The sequence below is a fragment of the Phoca vitulina genome, unplaced genomic scaffold (assembly GCF_004348235.1).
Source record: "Phoca vitulina isolate PV1807 unplaced genomic scaffold, GSC_HSeal_1.0 scaffold8, whole genome shotgun sequence".
Classification (NCBI taxonomy): Eukaryota; Metazoa; Chordata; class Mammalia; order Carnivora; family Phocidae; genus Phoca; species Phoca vitulina.
The window spans coordinates 31,821,543-31,835,307 of NW_022589711.1; the positions used below are offsets into that span (position 1 = coordinate 31,821,543).

The 13,765-nt window shown below is 39.8% G+C and overlaps 1 pseudogene; it reads left to right on the forward strand.

The window, feature by feature from the left end:
- Positions 1–5,815: 5,815 nt before the first annotated feature.
- Positions 5,816–5,945, forward strand: LOC116634222 (annotated as a pseudogene).
- The last annotated feature ends 7,820 nt before the right edge of the window (positions 5,946–13,765 follow it).

Genomic DNA, 13,765 nt, shown 5'->3' on the forward strand with positions numbered 1-13,765 from the left:
GAGCAGAGTACCGTGATGAAGCCATCCCATTTGGAGAGGCCAATTTTAACGGTGGCTGTCAGGTAGACTGTAGAAGGGCCCCAAGTCACCCAATGGGGCAGATAGGCGTACCCTTAACAATGAACCTTTGAGGAAATGCCTGTCTTCAGTTTTTGGCTTTTGGGTTTTTTTTTTTTTTTTTTGAGAGATTTTGAGAAGCGTCATCAGTGAATAAATCACATATTTCTTCATATTGCCTTTATATGTGAGTCCCAAAATGTGAACCATTGTACTATGATATATAGAAGATGTGGATCCCAGATCACCCGGTCAGAATTAATCACTCCTTCCCTTGGTGCCACCAGGGAGGCATGACATCGCATTTAAATATACCAAGTTGTGTACTTAGCTCTTTCTCATGATGTATCGTAGATTCCTCAAAGGAACGTGCAGCTCAGTGCCTGACATACAATTGGTACTGAATACATCGAATGAAAGAATAAAGACTACAGAAATTCTTGCAGTTATAAAGAAGAAAAAAGAAAGATTACCAAATGTCCATTTTTATCCTATTATCTTCAGGGTAAAATAGGTATACTAGAAAACATTCAGTTGTTATGGATGGGAGTGTCTCGAATCTATATGCTCTCAGAGTTGTTTTTTTATTTTGTTTTTTAAGTTATTTATTTAACAACTTTTGCTGAGCATTTACTCAGTTTCAGATTGTGTGATTCCCTGGAGGGCATAAGGGTGATTAAGAGATGTTTCTGCCCTACACACCTGCCCTCCTGCACTTCAAAGGGTTGGACCAGAACTATGTTCAGGGGAGCTGAGAGAGCACCATTGAAGGATAGAGCCAGGGTAACACCAGTGATGCAGAGAAAGACTGGGTAAACTGAGGTTTGAAGGAAGTCTTAGAGTGGATCTGGCAGACCAGCAGTTCTCAGCAGGAGAGATATTGTCCCCTCCGGAACTTTGGAAATCTCAGGGGCCATTACTGATGGTCACTGATGGGAGGATGGCTCTAACATTTAGTGGATGGAGACCAGAGATGCTAGATGTCCTGCTGTGCGTGGGTTAGTCCTGTATAACAGAATTGCCCTGCATCCAACATGACATTTGAATGTCCCGCCAGACATTCATGTAGATGAAAATCTGGTTATAATTATCTGAGCCTAAAACCTAACTCTTGTCATGTATAAACGCAAAGTATGTTTTGCACGGTTTTAACAAAAACTGAATTTTCCAAGAATACGACTCCCTTGTGCATCAAAAGAAGATTGTGCTCTTTGGAACTTTGCCAAGAGTTGTTTGCCATCCTGAAAAGTCACATCACTGACTGTCTCATTCCTCATGGTATTTGTGTCACCAATACAATACACCTGAATTGGACTTCATTTGTATCTGTCAATCCCCAGTGATTCTAGACAAACATTTCATTACTTTGTTATGTCTTTGAGTATAATTGTACCCCACCATTAACATACAGAAATACATGTTTTATTCCATATTACTTGCCTTTTTTCACATTATTGTTAGAGTATTATATTGGATTTTTTAAATTATGAGCATAGATACATTATCACAACATTTATAAAGGGCAGATTACTTTTTTCAATATATAAAAAGGGGGCACTGGGTCTCTAGGCCTAAGAACCAATGAGATGAACAAAGTAGGTAGAAAGAGCATTCTATGCAGTACTCTAAAACTTTAATGTGTACAAGGATCACCTGGTATCTTGTTAAAATGCGGATTCTGCGTCAGTAGGTCGGGATGAAGCCTGAGAACCTGCATTTCTAACAAGCTCCCAGGTGATGCTGATGTTGTTGGTCCATGGACCACACTTTGAGTAGCAAAGTTATAGACAAAGGGATTTGTAGGTATCAAAGTATGGAGCCTTGGAAGAGCTCTTCTGGGAAACAATCAGTAACTTGATATAATCAGAGCACAGAATGCGAAGTGTTATGTGGTGGGAGATGACGTTAGAGAGGAAGGCAGTCAGAGCAGTCAAGACCTTATCCAGCCTGTTTATACTTCATTTTGTAGGTAAAAGAGCACCTCCAAAGGATTTTAAGTAGAGGTACATAGTATTAGATCTCTCTGCCACCATGAGGGATGGCTCTGCTGGATGCAGGGTGTCCAGTGAGGAGGCTTTTACAATTACGTTGCCTGAACATGGAACTAATGAGGACCTGAAGAAGCCACAGGAGAAGTGGAAGGAGGAAGATAGGCTTGCTTTTTTGAGTTAGTTCTACTGGGACTAAGTAACTGATTGAGTATGGGTAGTGAAGGAGCAGCGGGATCAAGGAAGACTTGCAAGTTCCTGGCATGAGTGCTGTATGTAAATTGATGCCCTTGACCAGCACAGGGAGCAAAGGAGGAGGTGCAAGTTTAGGGCCAAGGTTCAGGGAAATTGGCTTTCAGATAAATGAAATGAAGGCGCCTATCCTATCGAAAAACAGAAAGACGTCCAATTGGACTTTGATGTGAGGACTTTTTTTTTTAAGAGTGTATTTTGTTGTGGATAAAAGAGAACCCTTATACACTGTTGGTGGGAATGTAAATTTGTGCAGCCACTATGGAAAACAGTTTGGAGTTTCCTCAAAAAATTAAAAATAGAACTATCATATGATCCAGCATCCCACTTTGGGGTATATTCTCAAAGAAATTAAGATAAGGAGTTCAGAGAGATGTCAGCACCGTCATGCTCATTGCAGCATTATCACAATAGTCAAGGCATGATACAAACTAAATGTCCATTGATGGACAACCAGATTGTAAAAAATGTGGTATAAACAGACAATGGGATATTTTTCAGCCTTAAAAAAGAAGGAATGCTTCCATTGTGACAACATGGATGAACCTGGAGGGCATTATGCTAAGCCAAGTAAGCCAGATACAGAAGACAAATAATACATGATACCATTTATATGAGGAATCTAAAATAGTCAAATTCATAAAACAGAGAGTCGAATGGTAGTTGCCAGGGCTGGGGGCAGGCTGAAACAGAGAGCTGTTAGTTAAAGGGCATAAAGTTTTGGTTATGCAAGATGAATAAGTCCTAGAGATCTACTGTACAGCCAAGTGCTTATAGTTAATGATACCATATTGTACATTCAAAAATTTGCTAAGAGGGTAGCTATTAACTGTTCTTATCACAAAGAAATATAATAATAAGAGGGCAGGAGGAAACTTTTGGAGGTAATGGATATGTTTATGGCATAGATGGTTTCCTGGATATATACCTATCTCCAAAGTCATCATGAGGTATACATTAATTATGGACACCTCTTTGTGTGTCAGTCACACCACAATAAAGTGGTTTAGAAAACAGTGAATCATATTTCATCCTAACAGACGTCGGTTCGACATGTACGCTCATTTGCCATATTCCAGTGGATTTCCAAGCGGGGTAGACAAGAAACATGGGCAATCTCTCTAAGCTCCATGGTTGTCCCAGCCAGGTGTTCGGATGAGAAGAAAGGGGGTAGGTTGAACATATTTATTTTATTATGGAAAGTGGCTTAAATATTATAATCATCTGGGTGTCAAAGAGTAGTAGACACAGGTGGAATGAATTTCCTGCTCCAGATTAATCTCTCGCCCTCGCCCTCCCTCCCTCTCCCACCATCTCCCTCCCTCCTCCCACCCCCTTCTTCCCCCCCTCCCTCACACACACACACACACACACACACACACACACACATAGTTCATAGATATTGGCATGGCAGTGAGTTTGAGGTGGTCCTGAGAGGTCATGGGCCTGGCATCCCCATTCTTGTATTTAATTGTGTCAAACTCCATAAACACCATGAGCAGCTAGTCTTCATTGAGTGCTGGGTGCCCGTCCTCTGTTTTCACAATAATCCTAAGAAGAAATTTTACAAATGAGGAAACTGAAGTGTATAGAGGTCCGGTAATTTGCCCAAGGTTACACAGAGAGAAGAAATGAAAATCTAGCCTTGACTCCCCCATTTCTTTTCTCATTCATGCTACAGTTCATTTCCTTTAACCTCTCCCAGTCCCACTGAAGTAATAGCTGTCCTTCTAACACCCATGTTGCATCACACCTCTGCACATACTGAGTGCTTCTGCTTGGAACCTTCCTTTCGAATCTTCAACTGTCAAAGCCTTACCTGGTATCCTGTCAAAATCCTACCCATCACAGACCACTGTATCTGTGAAGACTCTTCTGAGCCTCCTGACTAGGTGCCCTGTATACATTTCCCCTCTTGCGTGTGTCATGCTGCACTGCAATTGTGTGTTTATACGTCCCTCCCTCTCTACAGGCTGTGGGCTCCTGAAGGACAGGACCATATCTTAGTGCTCTTCCCTCTGTGTGTGGTGTCCACTGCTGTCCAGTAAGGGCTTTTGTACTGAAGTGGTGTGTACAGTTACTAGTGGGTTCTCGGTAAATTTAATGGGATGTTTATAGTCCCTGGGAAGTACAAACCAGTTCCTTAAGAAAGTAGACACGAGCAATGGGCAAAAAGGGGACTTGGAAAATTACAATCTCTTAACAGATTATTTATGTATAAAAGTTTTTATAAAAAGTGGGCTTCACAATGGACTTATTCCTCTCCTGTAATCTCTCACCATTAATATTAGCCTTAATTATTTAGGGGCACCTGGCTGGCTCAGTTGGAAGAGTGTGCAACTCTTGATCTGGGGGTCATGAGTTTGAGCCCCACGTTGGGTATAGAGATTACTATAAAAATAAATAAATAAACTTCAAAAATATTAGGCTTAATTTAAGCTTAGTTTATTTGGAGCCAATATTTAATTTAAAATTTAATTTTTATTAGAGTTTTAATGAATAATAGCATTTAATAGCTACAAATGACACTTCATATAAAAGCATTTTTTAACATAATTAATTTTTAAATAAAACTGTAGTGGAAAAATTACTCTACCTACAACTCTATACCTTGATCAAATTTTAGATCTAATCCTTATCCTTGATTTTCTTTGTACTGCTCATATCCTCAGAATTTCTTCTTTTTCTTCCTATTATTTCTTCAGTGAAGTTTCTATGAAAGAAGGTGGACTTTGTTCAGGCCTACAGTGAAGTAGGGGAAATCATCACTGACTTCAGAAAAATAGGCAAAATGTAGTTATTTTAGGGGCACCTGGGTGGCTCAGTTGATTAAGCATCTGCCTTCACCTCAGGTCATGATCCCAGGGTCCTGGGATTGAGCCCCATGTCAGGTTCCCTGCTCAGCGGGCAGTCTGCTTTTCCCTCTCCCTCTGCCTGCCTCTCTGCCTACTTGTGCTCTCTCTCTCTATCATTCTGTCAAATAAAATAAATGAATAAATCATGAAAAATATATAGTTATTTTAATATACAGGAAGATATAAAAATATCTACAAATAAAGATATTTGGGTTTGAACATTGAATTCCATTTTTCTGGAGCATGTGTTTATTATAAATTAACAAGTATTTAAAACATCTAGAATGCTATCTGTTCTGGCTTTTGTGATTAAGAAGAGGTTCTAGAGGGTATTATGCTAAGTGAAATAAGTCAATCAGAGAAAGACAATTATCATATGGTTTCACTCATACGTGGAATATAAGGAATAGCGCAGAGGACCTTAGGGGAAGGGAGGGAAAACTGAATGGGAAGAAATCAGAGAGGGAGACAAACCATGAGACACTTTTGACTCTGGGAAACAAACTGAGGGTTGCTGGAGGGGAGGTAGGTGGGGGGATGGAGTAACTGGGTGATGGGCATTAAGGAGGGCACGTGATGTGATGAGCACTGGGTGTTATATGCGACTGATGAATCATTGAACATTACATCAAAAAACTAATGATGATTATATGTTGTCTAATTGAGACTATACTTTCAGGGATCATTTCTATAGTTCGTTGCTAAATAAAAAATTAAAAATTAAAAAAAAGAAAAAAAGAAGAGGTTCTGGAATGGGACACACACGCACACACACACAGTTACATCTCCCTGAAACTGCTGCATTAGAATCTTCAGAGAACATTCAGGTAACCTCAACTAGTGTAAGTTAATTGTGTTGTAAGACCATGTTTTTCAAACTGAAGTAGCCATACCTCACAGGATGACATGAGTTATTGGCTGGGAGTTACGGGAAGGAACTGAAAAAATAAGAAGTGGTATATCTCCCTAATTGTTAATTTAAATCAATGGGTTAAACATTATTTTGATATAGAAACTAGTACAGATCTCTTAAAGAGGAGAATGCGAATTTCTCATGAAATTTTAAAGATAAAAATACCATGGGATGGCAAAGAAATATTGAACTGGTGATAAACTGCTTGGGCTGGGTCCCAGACTGCTTAGTAGTACACATTCTTTTCTTTTCTGTTTATTTGGTTAAATGGAAAAGTCAGAGAAGTATTGTATAGGATTTACACAGAAATAAGGACAATGGTAAGAGCTGCACAATGGTTATCATGAGAGATTGGAATGTTGTTCAAAGAACAGAGTTCGCTAAAAGCATCCCAGACAGCTCTGGCAAATGAATTCTCTTGACATCACCTCAGCAGTTGAATGTTTCCACCTCTGCTCTTATGTTCACTCTGGCAAAGGGTCAATATGTCTGCTTCGGCAGTCCCTACTCCCACCAGCCAACCATGCTCCTTGTTCCTTGCCACATCTTTTGGTTTCTACTTTCTTATGGCTTTTGCCTACTACTAATTTAAGTATATCCGGTGGTCTTTCATAGCCTATACATCTTACTTTCTGTGATTCTCTTGCCTCTGCTCCATCTTCCAAATGCCCAGACCAGTTTGTGTATTAAATATAAAACTCTCCGAAGAGGGAATATAATCCCTTCAATTAATCACCATGGTCCCTATTTTGACATAAATCTTGTGACAGCCTGCCTCCTAGAACACTAGCCAACCTCCGTGTTGTTTTCCCTGGAGTACAGGTCCTACTTCTGGTGAGGTTGGCTGTTGTTGTGTCGGTGGAGTGACGCAGTATAAGGATTAAAATTATGTCAGCTTAAGGATTCACTGTGGTTGGGTTTTCTCTGAGGGACTGTGGAAGTATGTCATGGGCATTCTGACTCTTGCCTTTTCCAAAACAGCCCCTCTAAAAGATGTCAGAAACAGAAGGATGAACAACTGATATAACCAGATAAGAGTCTGAAGGCTTTTCATGGCAACCAAAATTCTCAGTAAACTTATTTTTTTTAAAGATTTTATTCATTTATTTGACAGAGAGAGAGAGACATAGTGAGAGAGGGAACACAAGCAGGGGGAGTGGGAGAGGGAGAAGCAGGCTTCCCGCTGAGCAGGGAGCCCGATGCGGGGCTCGATCCCAGGACCCTGGGATCATGACCTGAGCCGAAGGCAGACATCTAATGACTGAGCCACCCAGGAGCCCCTCGGTAAACTTATATAGAAATTTAAAGAATGGAATCTTTGAAGGGACCACCTGTGTAATGCAAGTATCCTTTCTTATTTACTTTCCTTTAACTTAAAATTTTTTTTTTTTTTTTGTATTTCAATTACAGAGGGTTGAGTTAAACATACTCCTTACTTCCTAGGCCACCACCACTGGTCCATGCTAGACCTCCCTAGATTGATTTATTAATTGGAATCCTCTGTTTTAACCTCCTGCTGGAATTCATCTCTAAAGGGGACAGCCCATACCATATTTAGAGATTTAGAGTCCTCTGATTCTTAGATTAATTTTTTCTTACATTGAACTAAAAAGAACTTTCCTATAACTTTGCCCCAGTGTTCTCAAGTCTGTTCTGGGGAACCACACAGAATAATCAGTTCCTTCCTCAACAACTCAATAGCTTTCCAGTCTCATAAATTCAGCTCTCATGACATGTGATTGTTCATTTTACTATGTGAAACATATTCTGTTCCTTAATTCTTCATAGGATGTGGGTCGAAGACACTTTTCTACCTAGTCACCTTCCCTTGGACACACTGTAGTTTGACAATGTCTTTTTAAAAATTCAAATATTTTAAAATAGATGTGCTCTGCCAATGCAAAATATGACGGGTGCAACCTTGCCTCTCCGTTCCTTAATTTCAGTTTCTATTAATGCAACCTAAAATTTGTATAAGTTTTTTTTAAATAATATCACATTTTTGACTCTCATTGAACTTTAAATCTTTTTCAAGTGAACTGCTGTCAGTCCAGAGCTTTCCTACCTTGTATTTAAGTAGTTGATTCTTTGAACTTAGATGCAGAACTTAACATTTAACCCTATTAAGTTGTATATTGTTAATTTCATCCCATCCCTCTCCTTTGTCAAGGTCTTTTTCAAGTTTGATTCTTTAATACAGTTTATCAGCTTTTCCTCCAACTATCTGTCATCTACAAATTTGATAGGCAAAATTTATATTGGAGTTCACCTAATTCACTGATTAATATGTTTCAGCTTTCAGAATAGAGGGTAGAGAACTTTAGTGTGGTTCTCAAACTTTAGTGTACAAAAGAATTATCTGGGACATTTGTTAAACCTGCAGATTCCCACGTCTCATTTCCAGAAATTTTGATTCAGTAAGTGTGGGATGGGACTCCAGGAATGTGCATTTCTAACAAACACCCCACATGATCCTGATATATTTTGGTCCCAGGCCAACTTTAGAAGCATTTTTAGAAATGTCCTTTGAGTCTAAGTTGACAGTAATCTGTTTGTTCATTCTAATAGGGTGGTTGTCTAGCACAGTGCTGGATGCACGATTGATACTGAATGAATGAGTGAAGGGGTGAAGGAATGATGGATGGGAAGGAAAGCTCAGCTCACAACCCAGCTTATATTTCTCCATTTTAATTACACAGCCAATCTGATGGGCTTTTTCAAATACTTTGTTGTAATTTTATCTTTTGATGTTCCCCACTGGGAAAGGTGTATTATGCATGACCTATTCTTCATGAACATATGTTGTCTCCTAGTGATCATTGCTTTCCTTTCTGAGTGCTCACAGATTATGGGTTCCTCTCCGGAATTTCATTGAGAATTAAAGAGTGTTTTATATTAAAACCCAGAGATCTCCCTCTACTAACTCCTGCTTGACTTATAAGAAATTAGGGCATAGTTTTAGTGTCTGACTTATTTGCTCCCCTTCAGGCCATATAGATTGTCTTTTCTGTTTTAACATGTTTGCAAATAAATAAGCACCCAAGCAATAGACATTTCAACAAGGAGAGATTTCTTCCTTTCCCCTGAATTTATATTTTTGAAAACTTTCAAAATCCACAGAAAGACTCGAAGGATAATAGTGTTCTTTACCTAGATCAACAATTGTTAGCATTCTGCCATATTGGTTTTTTGTAACAAGCTATAGCTAGATAGATTTTTTTTCCCCTGAGCCAGCTGGTCACCATGTTTCTTCAGTCTCTTAGCCTAGAACAATTCCTCTACCCTGTTTCTGCCTTTCAAGGTGGGCATCGGAATTCTCTGACTGTATTTATTGTTTTTGTGTGTTTGTTTACTATTTTGAGTTCTGGCTTCTGAATCACATAAAGTTTTACATATTCAAAAAATAAAGAGGATTAGAAAAGCAAACTTTAAAATTTGTTCCTAAAGGGAGGTTACAGTGCATCACAGTGTTCACCACAAGTGTTAAGGAATCTGATCCTAAGTAAAAGTGACAGAAATAGAAGGCTGGGTGGAAGCATCCTAGATGGCTATAAAAATCTAAGGAAGGTTCAGCAAGGCTGGGTGGATTTCTGCAGATAAGATCAGCTATCAGATAAGTCCCCGACCTCTGAAGAAGGGACACAGTATCCCTGGAGACATAAACACAGTGCTGGATTTCAGATCCCAGCATCTGGGTCTGTGGGAGGAGACCTGAGAGGAGACTCACAGTTGCCACACCACTGTCATGACCCCATGACCCCTTCTCCAAGAGTCATCATCTGATTGATTGTAGGGTATCAAGACCAAGCGCCCTCCCTCCCCAGCCCAGGGCAGATCTGGGGCCGTCCCCACTGAGGCTCTGTCAAGACTTTGTCAGAGCTCATCCTCTTCCTCTGCTCAGTGCTGCTTCCTTCCTTCTGCTACACTTGGTGCTGATTTTAGGAGTGCTCCCTAGTAAACCACCTGTGTGCCTATCTCCCAGCACTGCTCCAAGCTCTTATTATCCATAAACATATGTAATCCTCACAATGCTATGAGGTGGGTGCTATTGGCATCCCCATTTTATATGTGAGGAAACTGAGGCACAGCGAGTAGCTATGTGACTGGCCAATGATACTCACAGTGGCAAGGCTTGACATAGGCCTGTGACATCCCTGCCACCCCCTGACTAGCCCCCACAGCTCTCCTCTGTGACACAGAGATTGCTGTTAGCACGCTCAGTATTGTAGTTCTATTATATTTTCAAGATATTTTCCTAAGCAAAGATACAGAAGAACTTCCTGTAGATTTAGCATGTGAGAGGATTTGTCCTGATTGTGTTAAGAAAGGCAGGTAAAAAAGGCAGTTCCAACCTGATTCTTTGTTCTTCCACAGAGCTTTAGCCCTAACCAGGGAGTTCGCTTCACCCTCTAAGCTGATTCCCCAGAGCTCACTTTTCCGCTGGTGACACGATACACCTGCCACTCCCACTCTTGCAAAGGGAAAGAATATGTACAGCACAGAAAACGAAATGAGAGATAAATAGGCTTCTCTTCCCTAAGACAAGAGGTAGTTCGTGTTTCCTGACCTATTTGAGTACACATTCAGAGCTCGTATAATGTCGTCTAACCAGCCTATTTAGCATTTATGCAATCTGCTTTGCTTTCAACAAGCTCTTTAAGATGTGACTTATTTAAAAAGCTTAAAATCTGCAAGGTCAAATAGCCAGTTCTGTAGGGAGACTGAAGGAATTGTCGAGAACACTGTTGCAAGTTACAGTTGGGAAATCTTTCTACTTCGATGGTTCTTTTAGGCCCAGTGGTAGAATGACCCACTGTCCCCGCTTTCCCTGTGGCTGAGAGGGTTCCCAGGATGTGACCCTTTTCATTGCTGAAACCAGGAGAGTCCCGTGCAAGCTGGGTGAGGTGGGCAACCCGCAGTGCACCCTTTGTGACCCAGCACCACTGGGTTACCGGAAATGTCTGCCCCTCTATTGCAGATGCTTTTTATTATCTAAAAATACTTATGTTTTATTATTAAATTAGAAAATTTAGAAATTTTGGAAGAAAATAAAGGAGAAACGAAAGCCACATGTGAGCTTATATTGCACAGATCACTGTTTCAACCTTTCGATATCTTTCATGAGTTTTTCTTGATTTTTGCATGTGTGTACACATATGTTTTACAAATCTAAAACTGTGCCATATAAACAATTCTGTATCCTGATTTTCATTTAGTGTGAGCATTCTCTCATATCAATAAGTACTTTTTGAAAACACCATTGCTAGTGGTTGCCTAATTTCTATTGAGGATGCACTATACTTTATTTAACCATTCTCCTATTGTTCAGCATTTAGGCTAATGTTTGCTGTTAAGATAATGTTGTGAACGTCTTTAGGCTTCTAATTATTTCTTTTGGAAAAGTTTACAGGACCTTATTGGGTAAAAAGTTATGGGCTTTGTTAGAGCAACTAAATCCTATCTCCAAAATGCTTCTGGAAAATGTTGTACGTCAGCATTGTTCATGCTGGTTCCACTGAACTGTCAGCACTAAGTACTTTTTTAAATCTTCATCTTTGTTATAGGTTTAAAAAATAGTTACCCTAAATAATCTGTATTTCTTTGTTTACTGATGAAGTTCAAACCTCTTTTATGCCTTTCTCTTTTGAGCTATCTTATAAATTGTTCGTTCATATAGTTCCCCAGATTTTATATTGTTTCAATGTCTTGCTTCTCAATTTACACAAATCCTTTTTTTTTTTTAAGATTTTTATTTATTTGACAGAGAAAGACAGCCAGAGAGGGAACACAAGCAGGGGGAGTAGGCAGAGGAGAAGCAGGCTTCCCGCAGAGCGGGGAACCCGATGCGGGGCTCGATCCCAGGACCCTGGGATCATGACCTGAGCCGAAGACCTCAGACGCTTAACGACTGAGCCACCCAGGTGCCCCAATTTACACAAATTCTTTACAGACTAACTGGAATGACTCTTTTTAATGTCATGCTTGTTTCAAATACTTCTCCTGGTTTATTGTTGGATAGATGTTTTTCAAATAGGGACCCTTAAAAGTTTTGGATGTTTCTGATCTTTAAGCAGCATATTAAACTGCACACATGCGTGCGCATACATACATGCACACACAACCCTGTGGGGAGGCCTATGCTTTCCTTTAAAAGTCTTTTTTCTTTTCACTCTTAGCTCATCAGACTTAACATTATTTTGTAATATTTGAAAAGAATATGTGTTACATGTATATAATTTTGATGAAAAATAGTAAAAAAGAAAAAAATCCTATGAATCCACCACCCAACCTAAGAACTAAAACATACCAACTACTTTATGTTCCTCCCTGTAATGGCTAATTTTATGTCAACTTGATTGTACTATGGGGTGCCCCAGATTAAACATTATTCCTGAGTGGGTCTGTGAAGGAGTTTCTGGGTGAGATTAGCATTTGAATTGGTGAACTCAGTAAGGTAGATTGCCCTCCTCAATGTGGGTGGGCATCATCCACTCTGTTGAGGGCCCAAATAGAACAAAAGGGAGGAGAAAGGAAAAATTGGCCCATTTTGCTTCCCGCCTGCCTACTGAGCTGGCACATTGGTCTCCTGCCGTTGGCTGGGATTTGCACCATCGGGTCCTCTGGTTCTCAGACCTTTGGAATGGAATTACGTTGCTGGCTTTCTGGGTCCCCAGCCTGCAGATGGCAGATCATGGGACTTCCCAGCCTCCCTGATCACATGAGCTAATTCCTTATAATCAATTTCTCCCCATACATATCTTACTGGTTCTGTTTCTCTGCAGAATCCTGACTAATAATACTCCACAATTTCAGATCTCTGCCTTTCCCAAGATGTAGCTACCCTCCTGCTTTTGCCTTTATCATTCCCTTGTTTCTTAAAAACCATTTTTATCCTGTATATGTTTGTACCTCTGAGCATATGTTTGGTTTTCATATTTTTGAGCTTTATAAAAATAGATTAATCTTTTATCTCATCTTCTCAATCTTACTTTTTTTAATTAAGTACTATATATAAGATTTATCCATATTTTATGTGAAGATATAATTCATTCATTGCCACCCCGGATAATAATTCCTTTCATGAATATATATACATATACATGTATATATTTTATGTATACATATGTACATATATACACATATATACATGGGAATGAAATTTGCTAGGTTGAAGTGTATGTGCCCATTCAAATGTACAAGCTATTGCTAAATTGTTTTCCTGAGTGGTTGTACTAATTACATTCCCAGTTGCAGAGCATAAGACTCCTGTTGCTTGACTTCCTTGCCAGTACTTTGATATTTTCAGGTTTTGAAATCTGGTAGCCATTTTTCACTTGGGAGATTTGCACTAACTCTTTAGGTTTATTTGGCCAAGATCTTAAAGACTGAAAAGTAGTGCTCAAAAACAAGTCAAATCTTTTTATTTGGGCTTCTGGTTTCTCCTTGAGGTCCGTCACCTTGGCATGGTAGCTTTCCAGTAAAACACTTAACAAGTTGTTCATAATGTGTCGTGCTGGGCCGAATGTTCAGCCCTTCGAAGAAGAGGCCACATCAGCTAGGACAGGTGAACAGTAGACTGAGTTAGGAATTAGGAAGCTTGGGCTCTAACCTGGTTCTGCCCCTGCAGCTTTGCAGGGCGCACGAATAAGTCACGTCACCTCTTGGCATCCCATCTCCTCACGAGGCATGATAGCGCTGAC